The 27,118-nt window shown below is 40.0% G+C and overlaps 1 protein-coding gene and 1 non-coding gene across 6 annotated transcripts in view; one reads left to right on the top strand and one right to left on the bottom strand.

Annotated features, from left to right (window-relative positions):
• The window catches only part of Rp1 (RP1 axonemal microtubule associated), a 315,568-nt gene extending 292,763 nt beyond the window's left edge, over positions 1 to 22,805 (bottom strand). For 4 of the 5 annotated variants that reach the window (XM_048782900.1, XM_048782902.1, XM_048782903.1 and 1 more), the window contains exon 1: positions 14,760 to 14,892. The gene's annotated coding sequence lies outside the window, so the exon portion shown is untranslated. Of the gene's footprint in view, positions 1 to 14,759; positions 14,893 to 22,348 lie in introns of those variants that run through there. The other variant, XM_048782898.1, reaches the window with a different exon arrangement.
• On the top strand, positions 1,478 to 1,548 carry Trnaa-agc. The gene has a single exon. It is a non-coding gene; the product is annotated as a tRNA-Ala (tRNA).
• Positions 22,806 to 27,118: the final 4,313 nt, after the last annotated feature.

The following is a 27,118-nucleotide window of genomic DNA, read 5'->3' as shown; positions in this document are numbered from 1 at the left end:
TGAGACCAAGTTTGAAGTTCCCAGAATGACATGCTCCCAGGTCCCAGCCTCGTCCCAAGTGATGCACCTCCATAGAAAGCATTCCTGTCATTATGCGGCTCCCTCTTAATATTCATTCCCTCTATTTGGAGTACCATCTTCTGAAAATCCTAACCATTCTTCAGGCCCATCTCTCACGCCCTTTCTCCTAATAGGGCTTTTCTTTCTTCTCACCCAGCGTGGCCACCACCAGGCGGAACCATGTAAGGAACCAGATTCAGAAAGGCCTGTGAAGACCAGGCTCTCGGCACCCCCCCCCACACACACACACACACATGCACACACACTTAGGCTCCCCATAGCATTATTTAACAATTGCATGGTGGCACTTACACTTTCCCTTTTATTATTCACGTTCTTCCTACAAGTGGTTTGGAGAACTGTTTCTCTCATTTCTGGGAGTCCCATAGGGCCTGATTCCAGTTCTCCTCCTAACTCCACCAGTACTGGCCTGGCTTGCATTAATGACACCTTGGAATCAGTGTCACAACAGGGCCTTTTATTCATCTGGTTCTCATATCTGGGTAAAATACTTAGATGTTTGACTGTTAATACATGACTATAAAATCCACTCTGCCTCATAATGACCTTGGTGAGGAGGCAATTTTTTTTCTTTTCTTTTTTTCTCTCCTCCTCCTCCTCCTCCTCTTCCTCCTCCTCCTTCTTCTTCTTTTAAGAAAAAAAAGACTCTAAAGTCACTTCCTATTTAAATGTGAACTTAAGAATTCTTGAATCTGAAGGCCAGGCTACAGTATCAAGAGCTTGTTTCTCCAGCTTCCTATGTGGGTCTGTGTTCCTCTAGAACGTCACACTAGGAATGAGTGGGCTCCTCAGTTCTCTTTCTACTGAGGTTGTTTTGTTTTTGGTTTCAGGGTTTTTGTTTTGTTTTGTTTTGTTTTGAGTATTTGAGACAAAGTGCTGACAGTCTGACTTCCCCTTCTGTTCACAGCAACAGTAATCACATCCTTAAAACCGAATACCCCCAGGGCCGGCCCAGGATGGTTCGCAGACTTGGACATCTCTGTTCTGTTTGCTTTGGAAAGATGGAATGGAAAGTGAAGGAGGCTGCTAGGCCTCCTTCTTCGTGGAAAATAGAAGGTGATGACTGATTTATCCAAACTCAGTTAAGACATCTGGTCTATTTTATGTTCTCTCCACAATCGAGAGTCACAATTTGGTGGCAAAAAAAAAAAAAAAAAAAAAAACAGAAAGCATTATGATACAATGAGCATTGTAATAGACGATACAATAGTAGATGAGGACACCTAAAAATCTCTATTTATACTCAAGATTCTGTTAATAGCAGGCATCTTTAATGCCAAGATTATAAAGGGCGAGCATTACACCCTGAGGGCTACATTGTACAAGACACAAGTAACCAACACTCTGGTGCTTAAACATCTTATCAGATACTTACAGAAATAACTCTTCAGGCCTAGGGGGTTAGCTTAGTGGTAGAGCATTTGTTTAGCAAGCACAAGGCCCTGAGTTCAATTCTCAGATCCACCAAAAAAAAAAAAAAAAAAAAAAAAACTCTTTGAAAAAATCAGTTATTCTGAAAATGAAGACAACACATTTGACCCATGCAAATTGTCACTGCATAGGAATGACACTGGGGTGGGCTGGGAACAAGGCCCTGTCAGCAGTAGCTGACCTACTGTGTGATGATCCATCTCTTGCAAAGGGTAGATGTTCAGTACACAGAAGTAGACTAAAGCAAGAATCATCTCTTTCTTCTGTGCCAAGGCTAGATCCAGCTCATATCTACTGGGGATAATAAAGAAGAAAAGCTCTTCAATAATTAACTTCTTTTTATACTTGCAGAGCCCAATTCCATAGAGGACTTTTATGCCTTCAACACTAAAAGAACCACATAATCCAAAGAAGGTTTCTCCCACCTTCTAGCCAATGGTTACCTGACCCAGCGCTGGAACTTTACAGATGGCACATTGAGATCCACACAGTTCAGTGACTTGCCTACAGCCACGCAGAGAATACTTGGCAAAACCTGAATTATTTCTAATTTCAAAGGTTGGGTAATTTTAATTAAATTGTTGACAAGGTCACTTTCTAAATGTTTATTGATCCATAAGAATAAATGGACCCATGGGACTGGGTTTCTTCGTGGCTATGCAGCCAAGTGGGCCTAATGTCAGTCAAAAGCATCAGGTAAGGACAATTTTCCAAACTTAGCCAACAAGCTCCAACTCTGAGCTTGTTGACCAGCTGTTAATTTATAACCAGGCATTCTCTGTCTTCCAGTTCTTATCTTACTCACGGAGGACAACAAATAAAAACTATCCCTGGGAAAATAACACCATCTCCAAGTTCTGTAAATGGTGACTATGTAAGACCATCTTTCAACAAGGAGGATGAATTAAATATTATAAATTTAGCTGCTATTATGGGCTGAACTGGGTCCTCCAAAATATGTTGAAGTCCTAACCCTCAATACCTGTGAATGTGAAATTTTTAAGGAAAAGAGTCTTTGAAGATGAGGTCATTAGGATCATTAATACCCTAATCCAATGACTAGAGTCCTTACAAGAACAGAAAAAATTGGCCAGGTGTGTTGGCGCATGCCTATAATCCCAGCAGTTTGGGAAGCTGAGGCAGGAGGATCTCAAGTTCTAAGCCAGCCTCAGCAACTTAGTAACACCCTAAGCAATTTAGCAAGAAGTGTCTCTAGATAAAAAAAATTAAAAGGGCTGGGGTGTGGCTCAGTGGTTAAGCACCCCTGAATTCAATCCCCAGTACATAAAAAAAAATGGGAAAAATTGTACACAGGCACACACACAGGGCAAGTACCATATAAAGATTAAAGTTTTGCTGTCACAAGCCAACAAACTCTAAAGATTGCCATCAAATCACTAGAGGCTAAGGGAGAGGCATGGTGCATATTCTCCTGGACAGCTGTCAGAAGGAACTCATCTTGATGTTGACTTCTAGCCTCTAGAATATTTAGACAATTTTCATTATCTAAATCACCCAGTTCACTTTGTGATACAGACTTAGGGTTCCTTGTCTGAAGTGCTTGAAACTATAAATATTTCCAATTTTGATTTTTTTTATTTGGGAATATTTTCATATACTCAGTGAGATATCTTATGGATAGGACCCAAATCTAAACATAAAATCCATTTCTATTTCATATTCACCTTACACACATAGACTGAAGATAATTTAATACAATGTTACTAATTATTTTGTGCATGAAACAGATGTTTCATGATGAAGAATTTTTTCTTTGTGGATCATGGTGATGCTCAAAAGTTTTATATTTTTTGGAGCATTTTGGATTGGGGATTTTCAGATTGAGGATGCATAGTCTGTATTTGTTCAGCAATCCTTGCAAACTAATACCATTGCCCCATGTGAAAAAGAGGAGTCGGAATTAGAGTGAGCCTTCCAGCTCAATGACTGTGGTTCCAGGTAAAGGTAGACTAACACAGGGGCTCCGAGTCCACACCTGGCGCTGGGAAACGTAACTCTGGCCATGGGAGGGGAGAGGCCACGCCTCTCAGACAAGGAACAAATATTTACCAAGCCCCTATTAGTGTCAGACACTGGGCAGCCATAAGCAGGAAGACCCAATCCCCGCTGAGAAGGAAATCCGGTTTCCCAGGGAAGATCAGTTTCTATCAAGGAGCTGTAAGTGAGACACATGCTAAGGAAACACAGGTGGCCCTGGGAGCATCAGACTGTGGGTGTGCCAGACAGGCTTCCCTAAGCAAACAAGGCGTTATGGTTTGATCCTCATATGTCCCCAGAAAAATCTCATGTGTTAGAAGCATGATCCCCAAAGCAGCAAGGTTCAGAGGTTGGACTTTTAGGCACTGATAGAGGCTCTGACCTCATCAGTGGTTTAATCCATTTTCTGGAATTATTCGTTGATAGCTGGTTGGACTACTGGGTGGTAACTGTCAGCAGGTAGTGTAGGACTATAGGCAGGTGAGTCCCTGAGGGCATGCCTGGATCTGTTTCTGTGCCTGGATCTTCTCTTTCTCATTCTCTCCCTGCTTTCCTGCTGCCATGAGCAGAACGGCTTTCCCCTGCCACACCCTTCCACCATGATGTTCTGCCCCCTGTGTATACACAACAGAACAGTGTGGTCAGGGGAGTCCGCCAACCATGGGCTAAAACTCCAAACCCATGAACCAAAATAACCCTTTCCTCCTTGAGTTGTTCTTATCAGGTATCTTGGTCACAGTGACAAAAAGCTGACTAACACCTGAGGCTTACGGAGTGAAGGTAAGAGAAAACCAGGAGTGGAGGGGAAGAATTAGCACCCCAACAGTAAGGAGGGAAGGGCATGCATGGCGTGCATGCTCCAGGCAGGACCAGCACGGAGCTCTCACTGTCTGTCCCTCTCTAAGGGAAGGGACAGTCTTGATGGGCAGAAAAAAAGAGAGAAAGTAAGGCTGGTGACAGAAGGAGCAAGTGTATTGTTCAGCATGTGGTGACAGCCACCAGTTACGACAGAAATGGGCCCTGTGCCGGTCAGTGCGTGCTGAGCGGGCCCTGTTTATAACAGCAGCAGTTACACACTATTTCAAAGGAATCCCACACTTCCAGGCTCCCATCATGACTCACTTCCAAACTTCAAAGGCATGTTTACACTTCGGTTGGACCCGATGGCATTCTTTCCGTGCTCTACGTAAGCGAGGAGTCTAGCAGACTGGAAACGCAAATTATGAATAAACACACATCATTTAATCTAGACCACACAGCCAGTTTTTCTTTCCAACCCCTTTGGGTTGTTAGGCTCCTGTGAGAGAGTGTGTTCCAGGTGTTTGCTTCTTTGTTTGAAAAAAGGCAAAGAAGAGTTGGATAATTGCTCCAAACTACATACTCCCAACTACACAAATGAAAGACACACTGAACACTAAATGCTCAAATTTGAAAAATGAAAACATCCTGCAGGATTTTGTGTCACTATGCTCTTTTCTCCCCCTCCCTCATGGCAATCCTGGAATAAAGCCATTAGTGTCCCCATGAGCTTGAACCAAGCTTGGGTGCCATGCAGGACACAAGTCTCAGGAAGTTCTATAGAACATGTAGAGTGGACAAGAGGAGATTCAAGATGTACCTTCCCCTCACCTCGCCCACTACTCGCAACAAGAAAGAGCAGAGAGAAGCACCCACAGTCCAATGTGAGGTTCCCACTCTCACTTGTACCAAGGATCTCAGAAGAAGACTGAGAAGGGAACTTTCTTATGCCAACCCCTACCTGCCACATGACACCCAACCCCCTGTCTTTCTACTCAATTCAACCTTCCTACTCTACCTTGACATGATGCAATTCACTGTTTGTGATGATTTTGCCTACCAGCTCTCTGACCTGCTGGATTGTAATCTCCACAAGATGGGGACAGTGTCCCACTTATTCATGGCTGTATCCCCAATACTTAGCACAGTATCTGACAACCAGAAAGCTCTCAGTAAATCTGGCAATCAGCTTTCTGCAATAATTCCTTGGTGCAAAAGCTTTTGTGAAAAAGTTCCAGAAGAAGTTTCCCATAAAGCACATGGTCAGCAAGGCAACAAATGTTCTCTTACTTTGCTGCCAGAATCACCTTGACCAACCTCCCAGGGAATGATGTATAACATCAGAATGCCAACTCATTCATCTTACAAAGGGATTGCAGAAGAGTTCACAAACCAATGTGGCACATGCATGCTGTCCTGCCTGCAGACCCATAAGGCAAGCCAAATTATAATCAAAATTTATGTAGTGAACAAAAAAATCAAAATCAAATACAAAGGACATTCCTGAGAGAGTGTGGCCAATGGGACCCCAACAATCCAAACCGGTTCATTCAGCAGGCCTCTTGGGCTTGAGGGAAAGGAGACAGACAGCTTGGTCTTCATGCTATCTCCTTTCCCAGCCCCTATCCTGATCAGCCCTCCCACCTCCCAACTTCTGATTAGTAACATTTTTCCAATACTTAATCATCCAATCAGGACTACTTGTTCTTATCTGGGAATATGACTTTAGTGTTCTTATTCTCTTCTGTTTTGCGTTATTAACATTTATTGAGTATTTAGTATGTGCCAGGCACTGAGCAATTTTTTTTTTAATCCTTACAACAACCCAGGAAAGTAGAGACCTTTATTATTCCATTTTTTAAATGAGTAAAATGAAGTTTAACATGGTTAAATGACTTACATGGTCATATGGAAACTAAATGGTAGAACCAATTATAATGTCAACAATTTCAAAATTCACAGGGAAACCAGAGACTTTCCCAGAAACCATCACACAGACAGATGATAAGAAGGAAACTGAAGAGATCCTCAGATGTTTCTCACTCATCATGAGAGCACTAGATTTTTATCTCATGGAACTTGGAGGCACTGGTCTCACACCACTCACATTCACATCCGACTTCCTTAAGGATAAAAGAACTCACCAGGTGGCAATTATCAAGAATACAAATAACAATAAATGTTGGCAAGGATGTGAGGGAAACGGCACATTGCTGGTGGGACTTCAAATTGGTGCAAGCAACCACTCTGGAAAGCAGTATGGAGATTCCTCAGAAAACTTGGAATGGAACCACCATTTGACCCATCTATCCCACTCCTCAACATATATAGACCCCAAAATCAGCATACTATAGTGCTGCTACCGCATCAACGTTTGTAGCAGCTCAATTCACAATAGCTAAGCTATGGAACCAACCTAGGTGTCCTTCGACAGATGAATGGATAAAGAAAATGTTGTATATATGCACAATGGAATATTAATCAGCCACAAAAGAGAATGAAATTATGGCATTTACCACAAAATAGATGAAACTAGAGACTATCGTGCTAAGTGAACTAAGTCAATCCCAAAAACCCAAAGGCCAAATGTTCTCTCTGATATGGGGAAGCTGACTCACAATAGGCTGGGGGGATGAGTGGGGAGAATAGCAGTTCACTAGATTAGACAAAGGGGAATGAAGGGAAGGGAGAAGGATGGGAATGGGAACGATACTAGAATGAATTGGACATAACTTTCCTATGTTCTTATATGAATACACAACCAGTATAACTACACATAACGTACAACCACATAAATGGGAAGTCATACTCCATGTGTGCATGATATGCCAAAATACATTCTACTTTCCTGTATAACTAAAAATTAAAAATTAAAAAAATTTATAAACTTCACCAGGTGTAGGTGTGTATGCCTATAATCCCAGCAACTTGTGAGGCTGAGGTAAGAGAATGTCATGTTCGAGGCCAGCCTCAGAAACTTGAGAGACCCTCAGCAACTTAGCAAGACCCTGTCTCAAAATAAAAAATGAAAAGAACTGGGGATGGAGTTCAGTGGTTTAATCCCCAGTACAGATAATAATAATAAATAAAAGAACCAAGGGTAGCTCAGGGTCAGTCCAAAAATATACCTGTGGTCAGCATCCTTTCTCTCCAGTCCCAAGGTATAGAAATCTCCTACCTAGTTTCATGGAGGAAGATCAATCAACAAAATATCCAACACCAGTTCTGGCCAATTGATTAAATTCAACTGAACAAATATATTTTGAGCAGCATAGTAAGGATTGCTCGCTAGCTCTCAAAATCTTTTCCTTCTTCTTTGTAATATAAAGTTCTAACTTTGCTTTTAAACCAGACACCATCCCAGTCTCTGCGGCAGCAGATGCCCAATGACCTGTGACTACGTCACTGCTAGAACCAGTAATCTGGAAGCAATGGTGTTATGTGGTACTTTCAGGAATTCCTGAATAGGGAGGAAAGGTAGTTGAATTTGAGAGTGTAAAAGAAATTTCCATATACAAATGCCCACATTAATTGGCATTTATCCGAATACAAGGAAAGTCCCCTGAGATTTTACCACATGTAGGCATCCTTCTGTCTGCCTGAAGACGGATATATTCCAATGTACATTTTGTGCCTAAAACAGAAACTAACAAATATGTCAAATAGTCTTTTAGACAAAAGAGACAGCATGAGCTGGGCATGGTGGTGCACACCTATAATCCTACAGACCAGGGAGGCTGAGGCAGTTGGATCACAAGTTCAAAGCCAGCCTGGACAATTTAGTGAGACCCAGTCTCAAAATCAAAGAATAAAAAGGTTGGGGATATAGCTCAGAGGTAGAGCACCCTGGGTTCAATGCCCAGTACCACCAAGAAAAAAAAAGAGAGAGAGAGAGAGAAAGACAGATGGATAGACAAAATAATTGCTCAGATTAAAGAGTTTTAAAAGTTTTCTTAGGAGAAGCAAAAATCAAATCACCTTTTGAAACATGGGGACTTAAAAATTCAAATGAATTGTAGAGAAATCAGGGGACACCCAGGGCTAAGGGTAAGCTCCACATTGCAGCCAGGATTTGTGAGTGGTGTGACCAGGTCTGCTCTGCTGGGCCTCCCATCAGGGACCCACAGGTAGAGTCCCCAGCTCTTCACCCCACTAATTACTTCCTCTTGCTCCCCACAATGCACCGTGGGCACTGGGAATTGTCCTGCCCTTTAGTTCTTGCTATTGCAGTACATTCTGCCTGGCCCTGGGGTTGTTTTGTCTCTGTGTTTTGCAGTAATTGCTGGTTTGAGCCCTTTGTAAAACCTGTCAGCATTAAATCTGTTTCCTATCACTTTGAAACTAGCACAGGGTGAAAGCCCAGGGCCTGGGGAGGTAGAAATGGCTCTGAACAATTAAAAACAAATAAAACAGGCTGGGGATGTTGGTCGGTGATAAAGCACTTGCCTACCAGGCAAGGGACCCTGGGTTTGATAATCAGCACTACAAAAGATTGATTAATTAATTAATTAAATTTAATAAGAATTGGCTCTGAGCTCAGCGGAGAGCTGCCCCCTGCAGCCCTCCTGAGCCATCCTCAGGTTACAAAAACCACGGTTCACACTAGAGAAAAATAACTAATCCAACTGCCAGGGTCCTAAGAGGAACAGCTGGTGGACATTCTATAATTGAAAGCCCTCGACCTGCCTGGCACCTCTTCTCCCAGAGAGAAGGAAATGGGGGTGCAGGCTTTGCCTTGTGAGGTTCTTCAGAAAAATGGGCACCTTCCTTTGATTTGGAAGATGTCTACACAGATAATTTATTATTAAACGTCAGCATCCTGACCTACATCTAGAATAATTTGAGATAAGCCCACAGCCTTCTGTAACAGGGCTTCAGTTTTTTTCCATCTCGCTCTTTATCAGAAGAACACCATTCAGGATGGGTTGAGAGGAGCTGAAGATCATTGTCAAGGAAAGGGGAGGTGTTACAGGTGGAATTACCATGGCTACCTCCCCACCCCCACCCAGCTCCTGTCCCTAGAGCCAATTTTATATGGTGAGATCCTAACCCTAGTTCCCCACGATGCACCTTATTTGGAAATAGGCTTCTTGTAGATGCATTAGCTAAGACCAGATCACACTGGAGTGGGGTGATCCCCTAATACAATATGACTGAATCCTCATAATGGGAAATTTCTCTCTAGCACAGCCTGCTGCTGCTGGGCTCTGTGAATTCCCTTTCATCACACATAAGGAGGACGGAGGCAACCCTGATATCTAGGTGGATCCCTCCTAACTAATAGGCCAGTACAAAAGGCTTTGAGTGGGCTAATATTTAAGTTGCTCACAGTCTGGGATGGCCGTGGGTTTTGCAGCCTGCAGTGTTCCTGGGCCTCACATACTGAATCCCAGTAAACACTCTCCTAAAAAACAGCTAAGAGCACACATCCCACAGAAGTTCTCTGCCTCTTGTATATCCCATCCCAATGACACACCCATGTGTCATACCTTCCTCCTGAGAAGCCCAGGTAGGTTCCCCACATCCAGATGTGCCCCACAGGTTTTCAAAATCAACAGCCTTGCAAACTCCTCTGGCTCTTTCCATCCCCAAAGGTGTGTTCTAAGGCCACCAAGTCCATCCCATCAATTTAACTTAAAGTAGCTTTTTCAGGGATGAGTTTATTCATCCCTAGCCCTCATTTGAAATTCTGAGACCTTCAAACTATGCTGGCCTCTTAAATAATAAAGGATCCTATAGGAAAACAGTACTGGAGATTGAACCCCGGGCCTCCCACACATTAAACAAGTGCTCTACCCCTGAGCTACTTCCCCAGCCCATTTTTTTTTTTTAAGTTTTTATTTGGAGACAGGGTCTTGATAAATTGCCCAGGCTGGTCTCAAACTTGTGATCTCTTGCTGCAGCCTGCTAAGTGGCTGGTATTGCAGGTGTGTGCCACCACGTCAACAATGGAGGTATTTCATCTGCATCATGTCCATGAAATATAGACCCACAGAAATAATATGCCTCAGAGATGAGAGCACACTGACTCATGGGCATCTCTCTTGATGCCAGGGCCTCGCTCCCTGAGGCCCATTTCTTTTGAGAAGCCAGTCCCCAAGCCAAGTGTCTCAGAGGCATTTCCCATACGATTGAGGGGACAAGACCCACCCCCCCATTCCTCATCCCCTATCCACTGGCCTATTCCCAGTCTCATATCTCCTAAGGAAGCCACAAAGCAACCAGCAAGGAGCCCACAACAAGGAAACAGAATAAATACCTGACACCTGTCCTAATGCACTGGCCTCCGGGACATTGATTTGTTTCCTGTTATCTTTCCTAATCTAGCCCGTGGGGTACCGATTCTTTTATTTTTTTAAGAATTTCCTTTCTTTGCTTTTTACAAAAAAAAAAAAAAATTATTGCTGTCCCTTCATTTGTCAACTCACGGTTGGATCGGTATTATCCTCTTGATCTAGAGCTTTAAAAATTATTTTCTAGAGTTCGAGTTGAGCTTCATGTGTAAATTGAATGACCAGAGCATAAATCCTGTGGACAATGTATTTTGCACCAGAGAAAACCCTTTGGCTAGTGAAATATCCTACAGAATAGAAGCCATGTGTGAGGCTAACAGGGCTGACCCTTTGCTATGGGCCCTGAAAGGAGACAATGTTTTGTCTTTCTGTAGAGTTGATTTAGACTTAAGGGGCTGATAAGAGGGTGTCGCTTAAGGAAAAGAGGCTGCCACACTGCGGGGATACCTTAAATGTTACAGGACTTGGGCACAGCAGGGGCTTTGGTAAAGGGTGACCCCTTACAGCCTGCCTGATGAACCTGCAACTGTGTTTCCCATTCAGGGCAAAACGGAAGAAGGTTTTTATCTGGCTTCACTTTCTGTAGAAATCCCCTGGGGAGTTTTAGTAACCTTTGAAAAACTGCTTGGCTCTGTTCTCTTTTGCAGAAGATGCAGTCTGTCTAGCATCTACTATGAAAAGGCTTTTTTGATCAATTAATATTGAAATCTTATTCGTTGTAGATTTAATTTAATATTTCACTACCCTAATATTCTTGAAAATGTATTTTTAACTTATTTCAGAGATCGGTTTACATATTGTAGATAAATGCTATCACATCTCCAGGGATTCCTTCTCTGAAATGTCAGGGAACTTCAGATGTGACTCATGAAATTGCACACTAAAAAGCCATCATCAATCTTCATTTTCTTAATGAAAAATGTTACAGCTGCATTAACTGGTTTCACATATGAACATGATAATAATAAGAAATTGGAAATTCTGAGTTCTAATCATTTGAATTACAGAAAAGCAGCTGAATTTGGTGGGGGACATCATTTTAAATTACTCAATATTGTCAGGATTTCATCCTTCCCTACATAAGTAAGGGAATCATCCAGTCATCCCAAGCTAATTTCCTATATGTGCTGTAGTTACAGTATTTTGCTTCACTAAGTGTAACAAGTGACGTTCATGTTCCAGAAATGCCACAAAAACTTGAAATATTTTTTAATAATTTTCTTTTTTCAAAAGAGAAAAAATCATTTATATTTTACTGTATTCTCATTAAGTATAGTTATTGTGTATAAGATAACATGGTATTTGTTTGTATGTTATAAGGGTATACAATTAATTGAAATATAACATTCACCATCCATGCATAGAAAGCAGTTTACTTATAGATTTTTCTAGCAATCTAGATATTTGTCATTGATGCTTCTTCTGTTTGATATTTACTAAAATTTTTCTTTCACGAAGTGAGTCAACTTGGAATAAAAAGAAGCCAGTAGAAAAGCTTACACACTCTGCGAATTCATCACCTGAAAAATCACAACTTGCTTTGTAATAAGTTGACCATCTGTGAAGTTCACTTTCTGTAAGACTTGGCTGGTTAAACCCTGCCTGTCAAACTTCTCCAGCATTTCCTTGTCCTGAAGGAGTCCTTCAGTGGTGGCAATGTCCGGTCCTCTTACTGTGTTTACAAGTTTCTAAAGCTGCTTGTTTTGCTTCTATATTATGTTGCTACTAAATGAATCTAACATACTAAACAAACAGAAACAGAAACCAAACATTTATCGCTATGGTGTTAATGGCAAGTAATTTAAATAAGCACTTTGTTTACTCAGAATCTGAGTTACATTTTTTTCGATTATATATAAACTCTGGTTGCTCAAAAGTGTTGTGTAGCATATTCTTATAAAAGTATTGCATCATTACCATTATTAAGTTCCAAGTTTTCAATTCTGTGAGCATAATAATTATTTCAAAATTATCATGAGAGGTACATTTGTTGTTCACTTTAAGTTTTGGTATTTTGGGGTTTTGTTTTGGGTACTAGGGGTTGAACCCAGAGGCACTCAACCACTGAGCCACATCCCTAGCCCTTTTTTATACTTTGCTTAGAGACAGGGTCTCATGAGTTGCTTATGGCCTCACTAAGTAGCTGAGTCTGGCTTTGAACTCATGATCCACCTGCCTCAGCCTCATGAGCCACTGGAATTACAGATGTATGCCACCATGCCCAGCTCACTATAAGTTTTTATAAATGTTCTATATCTGAGATATGGGACAAAATGGGTTAATTGTAAATTTATCAAGTGAAGTAAAGAGTTTGGGGGTTCATCAAGAAGCTGTAGTATAGAAGCTTTGGATTGATTGGTTTTTGATCCATGAGGTCAAAGGAACAGGACTCCCTTCTGAGGAGCCAAGTCTCCCAGAGTCCCACAGCCATTCCCCAGTCAGTAGCAATCTGTCTAGCCTCCAGATCCTATGTTACCTCCTGAAACTGCAAAGTGGCACCCGTCCCCAGTGCAGAAAGGACAAGGGGAAACCAGGTAGCAACACCCCCACCTGGAGGTCCCAGTTCTAGTTCCCACTCACACCACTAAGACCATCAACAGAGAAGACACCAAATGTGTCCATGCCATGTGGAGCTACCTGTGAAACCCAAAACAAATAATACCTGTTTCCAAATTGAGAGGTCTCAACCTGCTAAATGCTGGATGCAATAGTTTACCCAGACTTACTGGTATCATTCCCAATGACAGATTTGGAAATAGAATCACAAGATGTGAGATAAGGCACATGGGGTCAATTAAACATCTTAGAGCAGGTGTTGTGAATCACTATGCAATGCTGCCTCTGACCCCATGAGACGCCTTACAGACCAATAACATTCTTCACATTTACAAACCAACCATGTTTCACAAAGTGTGGAATAGGAACACAGCCCTGAGTGAGTTACTAGGGGGACTTCTCACCTGCATCCTTCTGGCACCTACTGTAAGATGTTGGGCCCATCTCTACATCTGTAAACAAGATGGATAGTAGACTCACTAATGCTCCTTCCAGATCCAACCTTCTAGGAGGTGTGTGTGAAATCCTCCATTATAGACACAGCAGTTAGTAACTCAACTGAAATGAAAATAAACTTCCACTTGCCCAGGAAGAAAAGAAATCGAAAGCAATAACTAACACTGAAAGTGTGTTCACTCAGACCATCTCGCCCAACTTGACCATCTCGCCCAACTTGACCATCTCCAACCCTCCTGGGAGGTGGGAGTTCCTGGGAAGTGGGGCCTCAGAGGGTGAAAACGTAGCAGATCACTCAACATCACTCCTCCCTTCTTGAGGAACTTGGAGGTGCCTAGGGGAGCAGAGTGCATATGCAGAACACGCTCTCTGATTTCACACCTGTGCTCAGGGAGGAATGCCCTGAATTTTCTCCTCTCCAGCTACTGCAGACTGGAAATGTGCGGCTTGACTTTACTGATTAAACATGATTAAAGTTGCAATTTCAACTAGAGAAATTAATATCACCCAAGTTAAAAAACCAAAATATATCCCACTCCATCACATCTTCTCCCTATTCTTTTCAGATCTCTTGATCTAGCCCTTCTCAGGCCCTCAAAGTCTTCCCACATCAGACCATCTCAACAGCCTCCTAGAGGGTCTCATGCATCCCTCTGATCCCACCCCCACTGTGAGCCACTCTGCTCTTTGGCTCCATAACTAACAAATGTCACCGTTGCTTTGAAAAACCTAAGACTGATCATATTATTCCTCTGTTTATCACTTTCTAGGACATTAAGAATTTTGCGGATCACAGATCTTACAGATCAAGTGCAAGCTCCAGGGGTGGTTCACAGGGTCTTATACTTGACAACATTTTCCCTCTCAAAGCTAGAAGTCCTGAGAAATATCCGCAAAAATGCCTCATAGGAAAAATAGTTCAGTCACCTTCCTTGTAGCAACCAAGACCAAAAGTTATTTGGCCCACGCCTTTCCTTTACCATCTTTGGCAGTCTTCCACATTTAAATTAAAGTGAAATATACCTTTCCTGTCTAAAACCTAATTTTTAAAACTTAACATTTTAGTCACCATTCCCTGCGAAGAAGAAGAAGAAGAGGAAGAGGAGGAGGAGGAGGAGGAGGAGGGAAAAAATGCAGATATTGTACCTGTGATTTCTAAAACATATGTAGAAATCCCTCAATTGTTTCAAGAGAGCCAGAGTTTGGAAGAATCAAAGCAAAATGATGATCTTGCTGCAGGCCTGTAGCTCAAATGCAGAGGAATGAACTTGGCCTCTATTTGTGTTGGCCACAGGGAATAGAGATATTGTTTACAGTGTCACCAGTATCACCTGTAGCAACGGTAAACATCCTTTCAAACACACAGAGAACAACACAGGTCTGGAATTCGACTGTTTTTATGTATCAGTGCGTGGAGTCCTCTCATTCAAATAAAGAAATGTTCTGACTATAGCACCTAAGTACAAACAAAATAACTTATTGTGTTCTTTTTCTATGCAAACCATCCTTTGTAGTACATAGATATTATGTGGCATAACTATACAGGAGTTTTTACCTTATTTTGAGGTTGATATTTTCAGTGGTTGTCTTGCAATGTGTGTTATAATTTAGTTGGACATTATGAGGTAAATGAAACTCACGTCCCTCTAACAAGAACATGGGTTCAACTCAACAGACATTTTTCCACTGCCTGTGTCCTTAAAATCTGGCCTTCAGAAAACAAAACTTCTGACTTCCTATTGGTTCACAAGCCAGTTATCTTTTATAGAAAGACAATTATCAAGGGGCTGAGGTTGTAGCTCAGTAGAGCACTTGCCTAACACATGATAGGCACTGAGTTCCATCCTAAATACCTCATAAAATAAAGGTATTATGTCCATCTACAACTGAAAAAAGAAATAAAATTATTAATATGCATACATTCTGTCAAACTTTTCACTTTTTCTTTAAACAACTATGTAAGTCCCAATTTGGGCCAGGCATTCAGGCACTAAGAGAGATAGGTGGCCCAGAGATAGGTGGCCTCAGAGGATGATAAACATATCAGATCACTCAACATCTTCAGAAACACTGTTTCAAGGTCTCCTGTTTTTGTTGTTTTGTTTTATTTTGTTTTTTAATAGCTTTACTGAGGTTTAATACATACACAAAGAACTATATATGTATATTGCATATACATATATGTAAATATATATTGCATATATTTAATATATGCAATCTGATGAATTGCATACATCCATGAAACCATTATGACAATCAGGTTAATAAACATATCTGACACCCCCAAAAATTCCTTGTGTCTTTTTGTAATTATTTGTTGTTGTTGTTTGTTTGTCTCTTGTGGTAAGAACAGCTAGCATGAGATATACTCTTAACTAATTCTAAAATACACAGTACTTTATTGTCAACTACAGGTACTATCCTGTGTGGCAGATCTCTACAAATTATTCATCTTGCATAACTGAAATTTTAGACCCTTTGAACAATATGTCCCCATTTCCCCATCCCCATTTCCTGGTAACCACCATTCTATTTTCTGCTTCTAAGTGTTTGACTATTTTAGATCCCTTACATAATGGAATCATGCAACATTTGTATTTCCTGTGTTCAGCTTATTTCTTTAAACATAATCTCCTCCAGGTTCATTTATGTCATTGCAAATGGCAAGATCTTCTTTTTTAAGACTGAATCATATTCCAGTATATAGAAACAGAGCACACTTGCTTTAACCATTTATTTATTAATATATATTTATGTTGTTTCCACTTCTTGTCTATTATAAATAATATTGCAATAAACATAGAGTGCTAATATCTCTTCAAGTACTAATATCTCCTCAAATTTTAATTCTTTTGTTTATATGTCAAGAGTGAGATAGTTGGATCATATGGTAATTTCATTTTCAATTTTTTTGAAGAATTTATCCTCTGTTTTCTGTAGCTGCTATACCATTGTGCATTCCCAATAGTGTACAAAGTTTCCAAATTTCCTCACATCTTTATCAACACTTTCTTTTTTCTTTTTCATAATGGCCATCCCACCAGGTGTGAGATGACACTGTGTTTTGATTTGCCTTTCTAATGAAAGATGCTGACCATTTTTCAATATACCTGCTTGCCATCTGTATGTTTTCCTTAGAGAAATGTCTGTTCAAGTCCTTTGTGCATTTTTTCAATTAATTATTTGGTTTTCAATTTTTCAGTCGTAGTCTCATATCGGTTTTAATGCTTAGAGCAAAGATGCAATTTATTTGGTCTTCTCAATGCATGAAATAACTTTTTTTGTGAGGTGGAACATGCAAGAAGCAAAGTTTCTTCAAGTCTGACCTTGGAATGTCAATTACAGAGGGGAAGAAATTCTTTCTGGAAGAACCTAGGCCTTTTGAAACATTTACCATCTCTTGACAAGTTAAAAACAGCAGGGGGCAGGATTGTGCAATGGAAAAAGTTCATGGTTGACCAGCCAGAAACCTGGGTTGATTACATTCCTGAAGCAACTTTTTAACCTTCACTGGAGCTTTGTAAAGTAAGGAGCTGGATCATATGGACATACTGGTTTTCTTGTTTTTTTGTGTTTTTTTTTTTTCATTCAATATTATTGCAGGGTTGGAGGTGTAGCTCTGTTCTTGCATAGTATGCACAAAGTCCTGGGTTCCATCCCTAACACTGCAAAAATAATAATAATATTATGGCATTTTTACCATGTGCTAGACACTGTGTTAGGTGCTAAAAAAATTGAAAAAAAAAATTCATCAACTTGTTTAAGTTTACTTAAAGAAACAGCAGAAATAAATACATCAATTAATTAATTAATCTAAGTCTAACAAATAATGAATAAATAGTGAATCTGAGACATAGAACATTTTCAACATTCCAAAGAACCACTTCAGCTGAATTTTGCACAAGCCCCCAGATTTAACCTTGGGTCATAGTTGGTGATGGCACAAGTTCAGTATATCTTTAACCACTTTGGCTTCATTTCAAAATTTCACAGACACTGCTCCAACTCGAAGCCACAAATACAACTCTATCAGAAGTATCAATCCTCAATGGAGAGCATCATGTTCAGTGAAATAAGCCAAACTCAGAAAGTGAAAGGTCATATGTTTTCTCTCATATGGGAATGCTTCAGAGAGGGCAAAAGGGAATTTAAAAAAGGATCTCATGAAAGTAAAAGGGAGATCAGTAGAGTAGAGGATGGGGATGGAGGGAGAGGGAGGCAGGAAGGGCATAGAGAAGGATTCAGAAATGAAATCTACCAAATTATGCTATGTGTATGTCTAATATACCACAATGAACCCCACTTTTATATATAAGGCATCAATTTAGAAAAGTGGGTGGGGAGGGCAGCGATAAGAACAGTAAAGTAGAGGAAGGGAATCGGGGACAGAGAGCAGGGGATGGAAAAGGGAGGTCCTGGGGAATTAAACTGATCAAACTATGTTCATATACAAATATGCAATAATGAATCACATTACATATAACTATAATGCACCAATTAAAAATTATTTCAAAATTTTTTTAAAAAAAAAGAAATACCAGGGCTGGGGTTGTGGCTCAGTGGTAGAGCGCTTGCCTAGCATGTGTAAGGCACTGGATTCAATTCTCAGCACCACAAATAAATAAATAAAATAAAGGTTCATTGACACCTAAAATAATTTAAAAAAAAAAAAAAGAAAGAAAGAAATAGCATCCTTTTTCCCCACCATTTATGACTTCAATTTTTCCATCCCATTTTGCCACACCCCCCCTTGCTCTAAGATTTTGCAACAGAGTAACTTTGCAATCATGCTTGACTCCTTTCTCCCCATTCCTTATGAACTTAATAAGCTCCCAACAAAACTGCTGCTATTTACATCAGTAAAATGCCCTCCCCAACAACCACAGTGCTCACCTCCATGATGTAGCTCCCTTTCCCAGGGTAATTCCAGGTGCTCCTGCCCCACACCCCACCATGGAAACCTGGAAAGGGACTGCTCACTCCTTTCTCTGTTTCCTTCCTGACTTTTATGGGACCTAAGAAGGGAGGGAAACCACCTTGGCAAATGCTTTTCACCACTTCAGACAGGCAGGAACCTGGGGCTTTCCCACAGGACCAGGTCAGACCCCAGGCACAAAAGTGCCTGCGTTCCAAGACTCAAGCCCACCACCATCCTTCCAATCCCTTCAAAGCTGCCCAAAAAGCCTCCAACCAATGCCAAGCATGAGGGCTCCTCCCCCTTTCCTAGGAAGGGCAGTTTCCTGCCTACCCTACACAGCGTCTCTTGTATGAGGAGAGTACATTGACAGTCATTTTGCAAGACTTTCGAAACTTTGGACAACAAAACCTATAAAATTTATTGAAAGAAGCTTTACATGAGGTAATCCCTAAGATGAGCCAAGACCTATTCCATCCTGAAAGATAATTTTACTAACTTAGCAAAATACTATCATATTTATTTAAAAAAAAAAATTGGAGATGCCCCTCTCCTCAGTCTATACCCAAAGGACTTAAAAACAGCATCCTACAGGGACACAGCCACATCAATGTTTATAGCAGCACAATTCACAATAGCTAAACTGTGGAACAACCTAGATGCCCCTCAATAGATGAATAGATTTAAAAATGTGGTATATATACACAATGGAATATTACTCAGCAATAAAAGAGAATAATATCATGGCATTTGCAGATAAATGGATATCGTTGGAGAAAATAATGCTAAGTGAACTCAGCCAATCCCAAAAAAACAAATGCCGAATGTTTTCTCTGATATAAGGTGACTGACCCATAATGGGGTAGGGAAGGGGAGCATGGGAGGAATAGATGAACTCTAGATAGGGCAGAGGGGTGGGAGGGGAAGGGAGGGGCAGGGGGTTAGCAATGATGGTGGAATATGATAGACATCACTATCCAAAGTACATTATGAAGACATGAATTGATGTGAACATACTTTATATACAGAGATATGAAAAACTGTGCTCTATATGTATAATAAGAATTATAATGCATTCCACTGTCATGTATTTAAAAAATAGAATTAATAAAAAAAGAAAAAAATGGAGACAATTCCATCTAAATCAGATTAAATATTCTTAGCTCCTAAGTAACTTAAGATCCTTCCCCACCTTGACTGTCCCTTGAGCATATTCTAGGTTGTTGATTTCTCTTAAAATATGGCATCTACATAAGAGAGAACACAAGATTCCTGGTGGAAATTAAGGTGAGCTTTCTATCCCCACAGTCCAATGTTCACAAACACTGACCTAGGTGGACATCTTTACTTCTTTATTACATGCATTGCACCCAAGTCAAGGTCTTTGTCTAGGCTAATAAGCTTGGGTTTGAAGCCTTTTGTTTGTGTTTTTGTCTTTAGAGAATCAAAGAACATTAGAACTGAAGATTCTCAAGAAACTGCTGGTTTAGCATCTCTAATCCAAACCCTGAAATCCAAAATGCTCCAAAATCAGAAATTAAGAGCCAACATTTGCCACAAGAAGAAAATTCCCCTCCTGACCTCATGTGACCAGTCACAGTCAAAACACTGGCACATTAAAATATTGCAAAAAAAATATTTTCATAGGATGTATACAAGGCATATGTGAAACGGAAAATGAATTTTGTGTTTACTCTTGGATCCCACCGCCAAGATATCAGCCTACAATGTATATGCAAATATTCCACAGTTTAAAAAGAAAATAGAAATCCCAAACACTTCTGGTGCCGAGCATGTTGGGTAAGGGCTACTCAACCTGACCATGTTTTCAAGTTGTGGGTTATATCCCATTCAGGGACTGTGAAATCAATTTAGTAGGTCACTATTAGGATGGAATATTTCTGTGGCCCCATTCATAGAGTGGTATCCCAAGCATCAATGTTATGATATTAAGAGTGGGGCCTTTGGATCATGTTTAGGTCATGAGGATGAAGCTCTCATAAATGGGATTGGTGCTCTCACAGATGACCTGCCAGAGAACCCACGTGCCCTTCTTGGCATCTAAGGGAATAGTGAGAAAAAGTACCATCTTTGAGCCAGAAAATGAGACCTCACCAAACATCATTGCCAAAGCCTTGATCTTTGACTTCAGAACTGAGAAATAAATGTCTGCTATTTAAGTCACCTAGCCTATTTTTTCTTATAGCTGCCTGAATGGACTAAGACAGTCACCACCAGCTCTATAAATAAATAAAAATACAGAAAGGAAGGAAGAAAAGGAAGGAAGGAAGAAAGGAAGGAAGGAAGGAAGGAAGGAAAGAATAGAAAGTATCAGAGTGCATTGTACATAGAATGGCAAGTCTTATTTCACTAAATTTTTGTTTCAAATGGGGCACAGTGTCACACCTCTGTAATCCCAGCAACTCAGGAGGCTGAGGCAGGTTTGCCAAGTTCAAAGCCAGATGGACCAACTTAGGGATACTCAGTCTCAAAATAAAGATAAAGAAGGGTGGACATGTAGATCAGTGATAGCACACTCCTGGATTTAATCCTCAGTACTGAAAAAAGTTTGTCGTTTCATATCTTATGCACAAGTATTTATATACACAATTACATATTTATGTAGATTATGACCATAGTTGAAATTTGGCACACACACACAAAATTAAAACCACCAATCTAGTCCAACCAGGAGACAGCAGTCAGCCATATAGATAAGCATTTGTTTGAAATATACAGCCAGAAAATCCCTGGTTTACAGTCTGGGGTCTGGCATTTAGAAACGGCAGAAAGAACCTCATGAAGTTCTACAGAAACTCAGTTCAGCTCCTCATCAATAAAATGGGATAACAGTACTTTTCTCAAAGAGTTATTAAGGGGAAACACATTAATTCATCCTTGCACTGAGCACGTATCATGTGCAAGGAAGCAATATGTTCTTCGGTGCTCCAAACTTCTCACCTTCATGATGACAGCCCTTTATATTACCACCCATCAGATGAGGAAAGTGAGGTAGTGTGGTTACAGACATATGTACTTAAGCACTCTACCATGCTGGCTCCACGTGTTCTATGTTTCTGCACTAATGTGATGATGTATTTGAAGTACTTAACACAGTTAGTACTAAGGACTACATACTTAGTACACAGGAGACTTTAAAATTCAGCACTGCTCAAAGGGCAGGCTGTCCATGAAATACAGATTCAGTCCTTGCTTCCTTCACCAAAAGTTTCATTTTATCAGTAGTCACACCCTTTAACCAAAGAGGATACAACCCAGTGAATGCCTAAAACCATGCATAGTATTGAATTTTATATATACTATGTTTTTCCTTTTTATACATACCTCTCATAAATTACAAACTAGGCATAATATGAGATTAAAAACAATAACAAATAATAAAATAGAATAATTACAATAATAAACTGTAGTAAAATTGCCAGCACCATCACCACTGTTGCATGTTGGGGCTGTTATTCAGTAATATACGGATTGCCCAAACAAGAGCACAGTAATGCCAGGACAGTCAATCAGATAATTGAGAGGGCAACCGTATAAAGTGTGGACACACTAGACACATCCCAGGTGGGATGGGGTGGGACAGAATGGGACAGTGCCAGATTTCATCGCACTATTCAGAAAAGTGTGCAACTTAAAGCAGGCATTATTTCTGGAATTTTCCATTCAATATTTTTTGGACTCTAGTTGATCACAGATAACCGAAACCACAAAGCAAAACTGCAGAAGAAGGCAGGGGATGCTTCACTAAATAACAGGCTTCGTGATGAAATTCACTGACCTTCTGGCTGAAGTCTCTTACCTTGCCAAGGACTAGCAGTTGGCAGTTTGCCAGCTGGCAGTCCGGAGGCGCTGAGTGAAGCTGTTAGGTTACATTGTGATAATAATCATCTCAGTCCCCTGGTGACTATTGCTACATTGTCTTGAACACGTATTCGTTTCTCTTCCACCGTCAGAGGTTCTGTTTACTCTTCCATCAAAAACAAACTTAACATTTGCTTCTGTCCACTTGCATCTGGTCCGTTTCTGCTCACTGAAAGCTTCTAGAATCTTTGCCATTGAAGTGCACTTATTATCCTCTCTGGCCTGTGTTATCTGCCCACCTGCTGAGCAGATCTTCTGAATCTTGCTGATAGCAATGTTAATCGAGAGTCAAGGGCAGGTCTGCTTTCCTTACAAGCACTAGCACCAGCCTGCAGATCCTTTGCTACCTGAGCCCCTCTGCCTTGTAGTGTTTGCTGTTCTTTTCTCAGTCTGCATTTCCCTGGTAGGGAACTGGAGAGGAAGCCCTAAGAGATAAACTGCTTTGAAGGCTCCACCTTGTGGCGCACAAGCATCGGCGCACCTGGAGGACGGGGAAGGAGGAAGAGCATGCAAAGGTGAGGAGGAATGACACAAGGCAGGTAAAGCGTATTTACAGAGCTGTCTTGATCTCCACAGTGAATGCTTTTTTCCTCCCAACATTTCTTAGTAAAATCAAACTGACCTTCATTGTTCACACAGTGAATAAATAAATGTAACGCTACATTGATGGCTTAGAAAATAATTTTTTAATGAGCTATATGGGTAAAGAGAAATTTTTTAAATATGTTTTCACTACCCTTTTCTTCTGATTATGATTTGGAAATTATCTTTAAGAAATCTTTGATTTAAAATGGGCAGCAATATAATCAGAGATATGATAAATTATGGTATAATGGTGTATTAAGAATTGTAATGCAAAAAATAATTAATTAATTAATTAAAAACAAACAATAAATAAATAAACAAAATGGGCAGCAATAAAAAGGAGGCAATGCTAAGTCAGCCAAGCAGCTTCCTCCTGACCTTACTAAGGTTGACACCCTGGTCACTCCATCTTGCTCCTCTCATATCTGGAGCCCACTGTCTTTAGGTAAGGTAGGTATGCCTTCCCCAGCTACTCAGGTGTGTAGACTTCTAGGGAAGGAAGATAGCTAGGACCAAGGAGACATTTCTACACAACCAGGCACCTGCCTTCAATGGGGGCTCAAAAAGTCATGGCTAAATTGGGAGTCAGGGATCAGCTGCGGACAGTGATCTGTCAAGTGTGCAGAGGTAAGTTCTGTTCCAGTAAATTGTTATGGTTTGGATCTTGAGTGGTCCCCCAATGTCCCATGTGTTTAAGGCTTGATTGACAGCCTGTGGCAACACTGTGATGTGGTGGAACTTTTAAGAGGGGGCGCCTAGTGGCTGGAAATTAAGTCACTTGGGCATGCTCTTCAGGGATATCAGGACTCCAGCCCTTTCATATCTCTCTCTCTCTCTCTCTCTCTCTCTCTCTCTCTCTCTTTGCTTCCCTGCTGCTATGGGGTGAGTCATTTTGTTCCACCACATGCTCCCACTATGATGCTCTGCCTTACCACAGGCCCAAAAGCAATGGCATCAGGCAACCATGAACTGAAACCTCTGAAACCATAAGCCAATATAAATCTTTCATTCTTTTAAGTGGATTGTTTCAGGTATTTTGTCACAGTGGCTGGAAGCTGACAGAGACAGAGGGGAAGGAAACTTACAGGAGTCCCTAACACAGCCAGGGGAGGTGAGGTCTGGCAAGACCTCCTTGGGACCAATTCCCCTCAGGAAATAAACAGAGGTAAACAGAGGCCATTTTATCTGACAATCTTTTTGCCTATTAATGAACTTTTCCTATTTATAAACTCCAAAATTGTAACATCTCAGCCCAATAATACAAAAATCAGAAATTAAACTCACTATATTTCCAGATTCAGCATGAGAATGCAAAGAAATGTGTCATGCCCACTCTTACAACAAGCAAAAGGCTGGAGAAATGGTGAAGCCATGACTTCTCCGGAATCTGCTAGAGAACTGAGTTCATGAGAGGAAAGAATGAAGCCAAAGTTTTCAGAAACAGGTGACTGCAAGGAGAAACAGTTCCCAAGTCTTAGCTTACCTGGGGCAGATGTCATCGGACGTTATATAAACCAGAAAGAAGATTCAGCTAGAAATTTCTAATGAATTCCTGAAAGACCAGTGTCAGGGCAGAAGGAGAATGTGAAGCCCCCGGGGATTGCAGACAGGAGTGTATTGGCAGGAGTCCAAGTTCACTGAGAGCAGTCCAGCTGGGCAGGAAAGGTCAGAGGAATATAATGGAGGTCAAAAACGTCAATCTACACGAAGATATGAAGAGTGCTAGAAATGGTGAATATAAAGTTAAAATAAAACTTATTTTTTAAGGGGCCAGGGTTGTGGCTCAGTGGGAGAGTGTTTGCCTAGCATGTGTGAGGCCATATAAATAAGTAAAATAAAGGTCCATTGACAACTAAAAAAATATTTTTTCAATTTACTTTTTAAATTTTAATTGAAAAATAATGGAATGTTTAAAAATAGTAAATACTAAAAAAATGTTCATTCATATAAAAGTAAACTATATGATAATGGCACTAAGAATGGTGGGGAAAATTTGAGAGCATACTGCTACAAATTTGTTTATGACATATGAATGGTATACTATTATTTGGGGGGCAGGTGCAGATCATTTAAAAATGAAAATTGATTATTTTAAAATTATATGTGAACCCTGGGGCCACAACTAAAATGTGATTAAGAGATAAATAATATCAATTAAAAAAGTTTAAATGGAATAATAAAAAGTGCTTGGATAAATCCAAAGAGAGCATTTTTAAAAATGAAAAAATACACAAAGAATAAATAGAGCAAACATAAAGTAGCATGATGATAAATGGGCAATTTTAATCCAACCTCATTAATTTTCACTTTAAATGTGACTATATAATCAAGCTTAAGGAAAATGGTTGCTTTATCGGGTAAAATAATCAAGACCTAGCTATGTGTTGTCTATAACAAACCTACTTGAAACACTAAGCTATAAATAAGTTAGGAGTAAAAATATGAACATCCATACTTACATATATATGTATAACGTATAAAAATGCTATACAGCTGGAGGAACTATGATTTCAAGGCAGGCAGAGTAGACTACAGAACAAAGAAAACAACTAATAACAAAAGTGTGAGTTTTCTAAGAAAGTTTTCTAAGAACAATCCTAAATATGTCAGCACCCAACAGAGCATTAAAATAAAAGGGGAAAAACCTGATAAGTTCAAAAGGAGAAAGAGACAAACCCACAATGATAATTGCAGAAGTCAAGTCCTCATTCTCTATAATTGATAAGGCAAATGGACATAAAATTACTAAGCACATAGATGACCTGAACAAACTGTTGGCCAACTGACTAATTGATGTGTAGAATACATTCACACCACCAAAACTGGAACATGTTCTTTTCAAAGAATATGAAACATCCATCAAAAAGGACTAATTTGGGAGCCATAAAATAGACCTTAATATATTTAAAGTAATAGAAATCATATAATAAGTGTGTTCCTTAGAACATAATGGAAATATACTAAAAATCAATAAACAAATTTGGGGCAATGTCCAAATATTTAGAAGGTCACTTATGCACTTCTGAATAACACATGGGTCTGAGAGACCGTCTCAGGCCAATTAGAAAATATTTTGAATTGAATGAAAACAAAAACATATCAAAATTTGTGAGATGCAGCTAAAACAGTAGTCAGAAGAAATTTAGAGTACCAAATGCTTAAGTTAAGAAAGAGCAAAGATATAAAACCAATTGCCTAAAATTTCCATCTTTTTTTAAAATTTATTTATATATGACTGTGGAATGCATTACAATTCTTATGACACATACAGAGCACAATTTTTCATATCTCTGGTTGTAAACAAAGTATGTTCACACCAACTCGTGTCTTCATACCTGTACTTTGGATAATAATGATCATCACATTCCACCATCATTAATAACCCATTAGCCAATCCCCCCCCCAAAAAAATGCCAAATGTTTTCTTTGATATAAGGAGGCTGATTCATAGTGGGATAGGGAGGGGGGAGCATGGGAGGAATAGAACTCTAGATAGGGCAGAGGGGTTGGAGGGGAAGGAAGGGAGCAGGGGGTTATCAAAATTTCCATCTTAAGAAATTAGAAAAAGTAAATTAAACCCAAAGCAAGCAAATGGAATGAAATAGTAATGATGAGAACAGAAATCAATGAAATTTAAAATAGGGGGAAAAAATCAATGAAACCAAAAGCTGTTTCTCTGAAAAAGTCAATACAATAGATAAAACCTCTAGTCAAATGGACCAAGAGAAAACAGAGGATACAGATACCAATACCAGAAAATAAAAAGGGAGACTTCACTCTTGGCCTCCCTGAGATCAAAAGGATCATAGAAGACTGAAAGAAACAACTGTATCCCCATAAATTTGACAGCTTAGATGAAACAAGGCAATCCCCTGAAAGACATAAATTTCCAAATTTCACTAAAAAAGATATAGAGAACCTGCATACTATCTTCCAACAGAGAAAACACTCCAGGCCAGATGGTTCTCTAGGTGAATTCGACCTGTGTTTAGGAAAGGATAATAACAAATCTATATGATCTTCTCCAGAAAATGAAAGAATAGGAAAGACTTTCCAAGTCATTTTATAAGGCTGAGATTAACCTAAATGAAAATTCAACAAAGTCATTATAAGAAAAAAATAT

The sequence above is a fragment of the Marmota marmota genome, unplaced genomic scaffold, assembly GCF_001458135.2.
Source record: "Marmota marmota marmota unplaced genomic scaffold, marMar, whole genome shotgun sequence".
Lineage (NCBI taxonomy): Eukaryota > Metazoa > Chordata > Mammalia > Rodentia > Sciuridae > Marmota > Marmota marmota.
The sequence above is the reverse complement of the archived record's forward strand: the minus strand, read 5'-3'. Positions and strand labels throughout refer to the sequence as shown.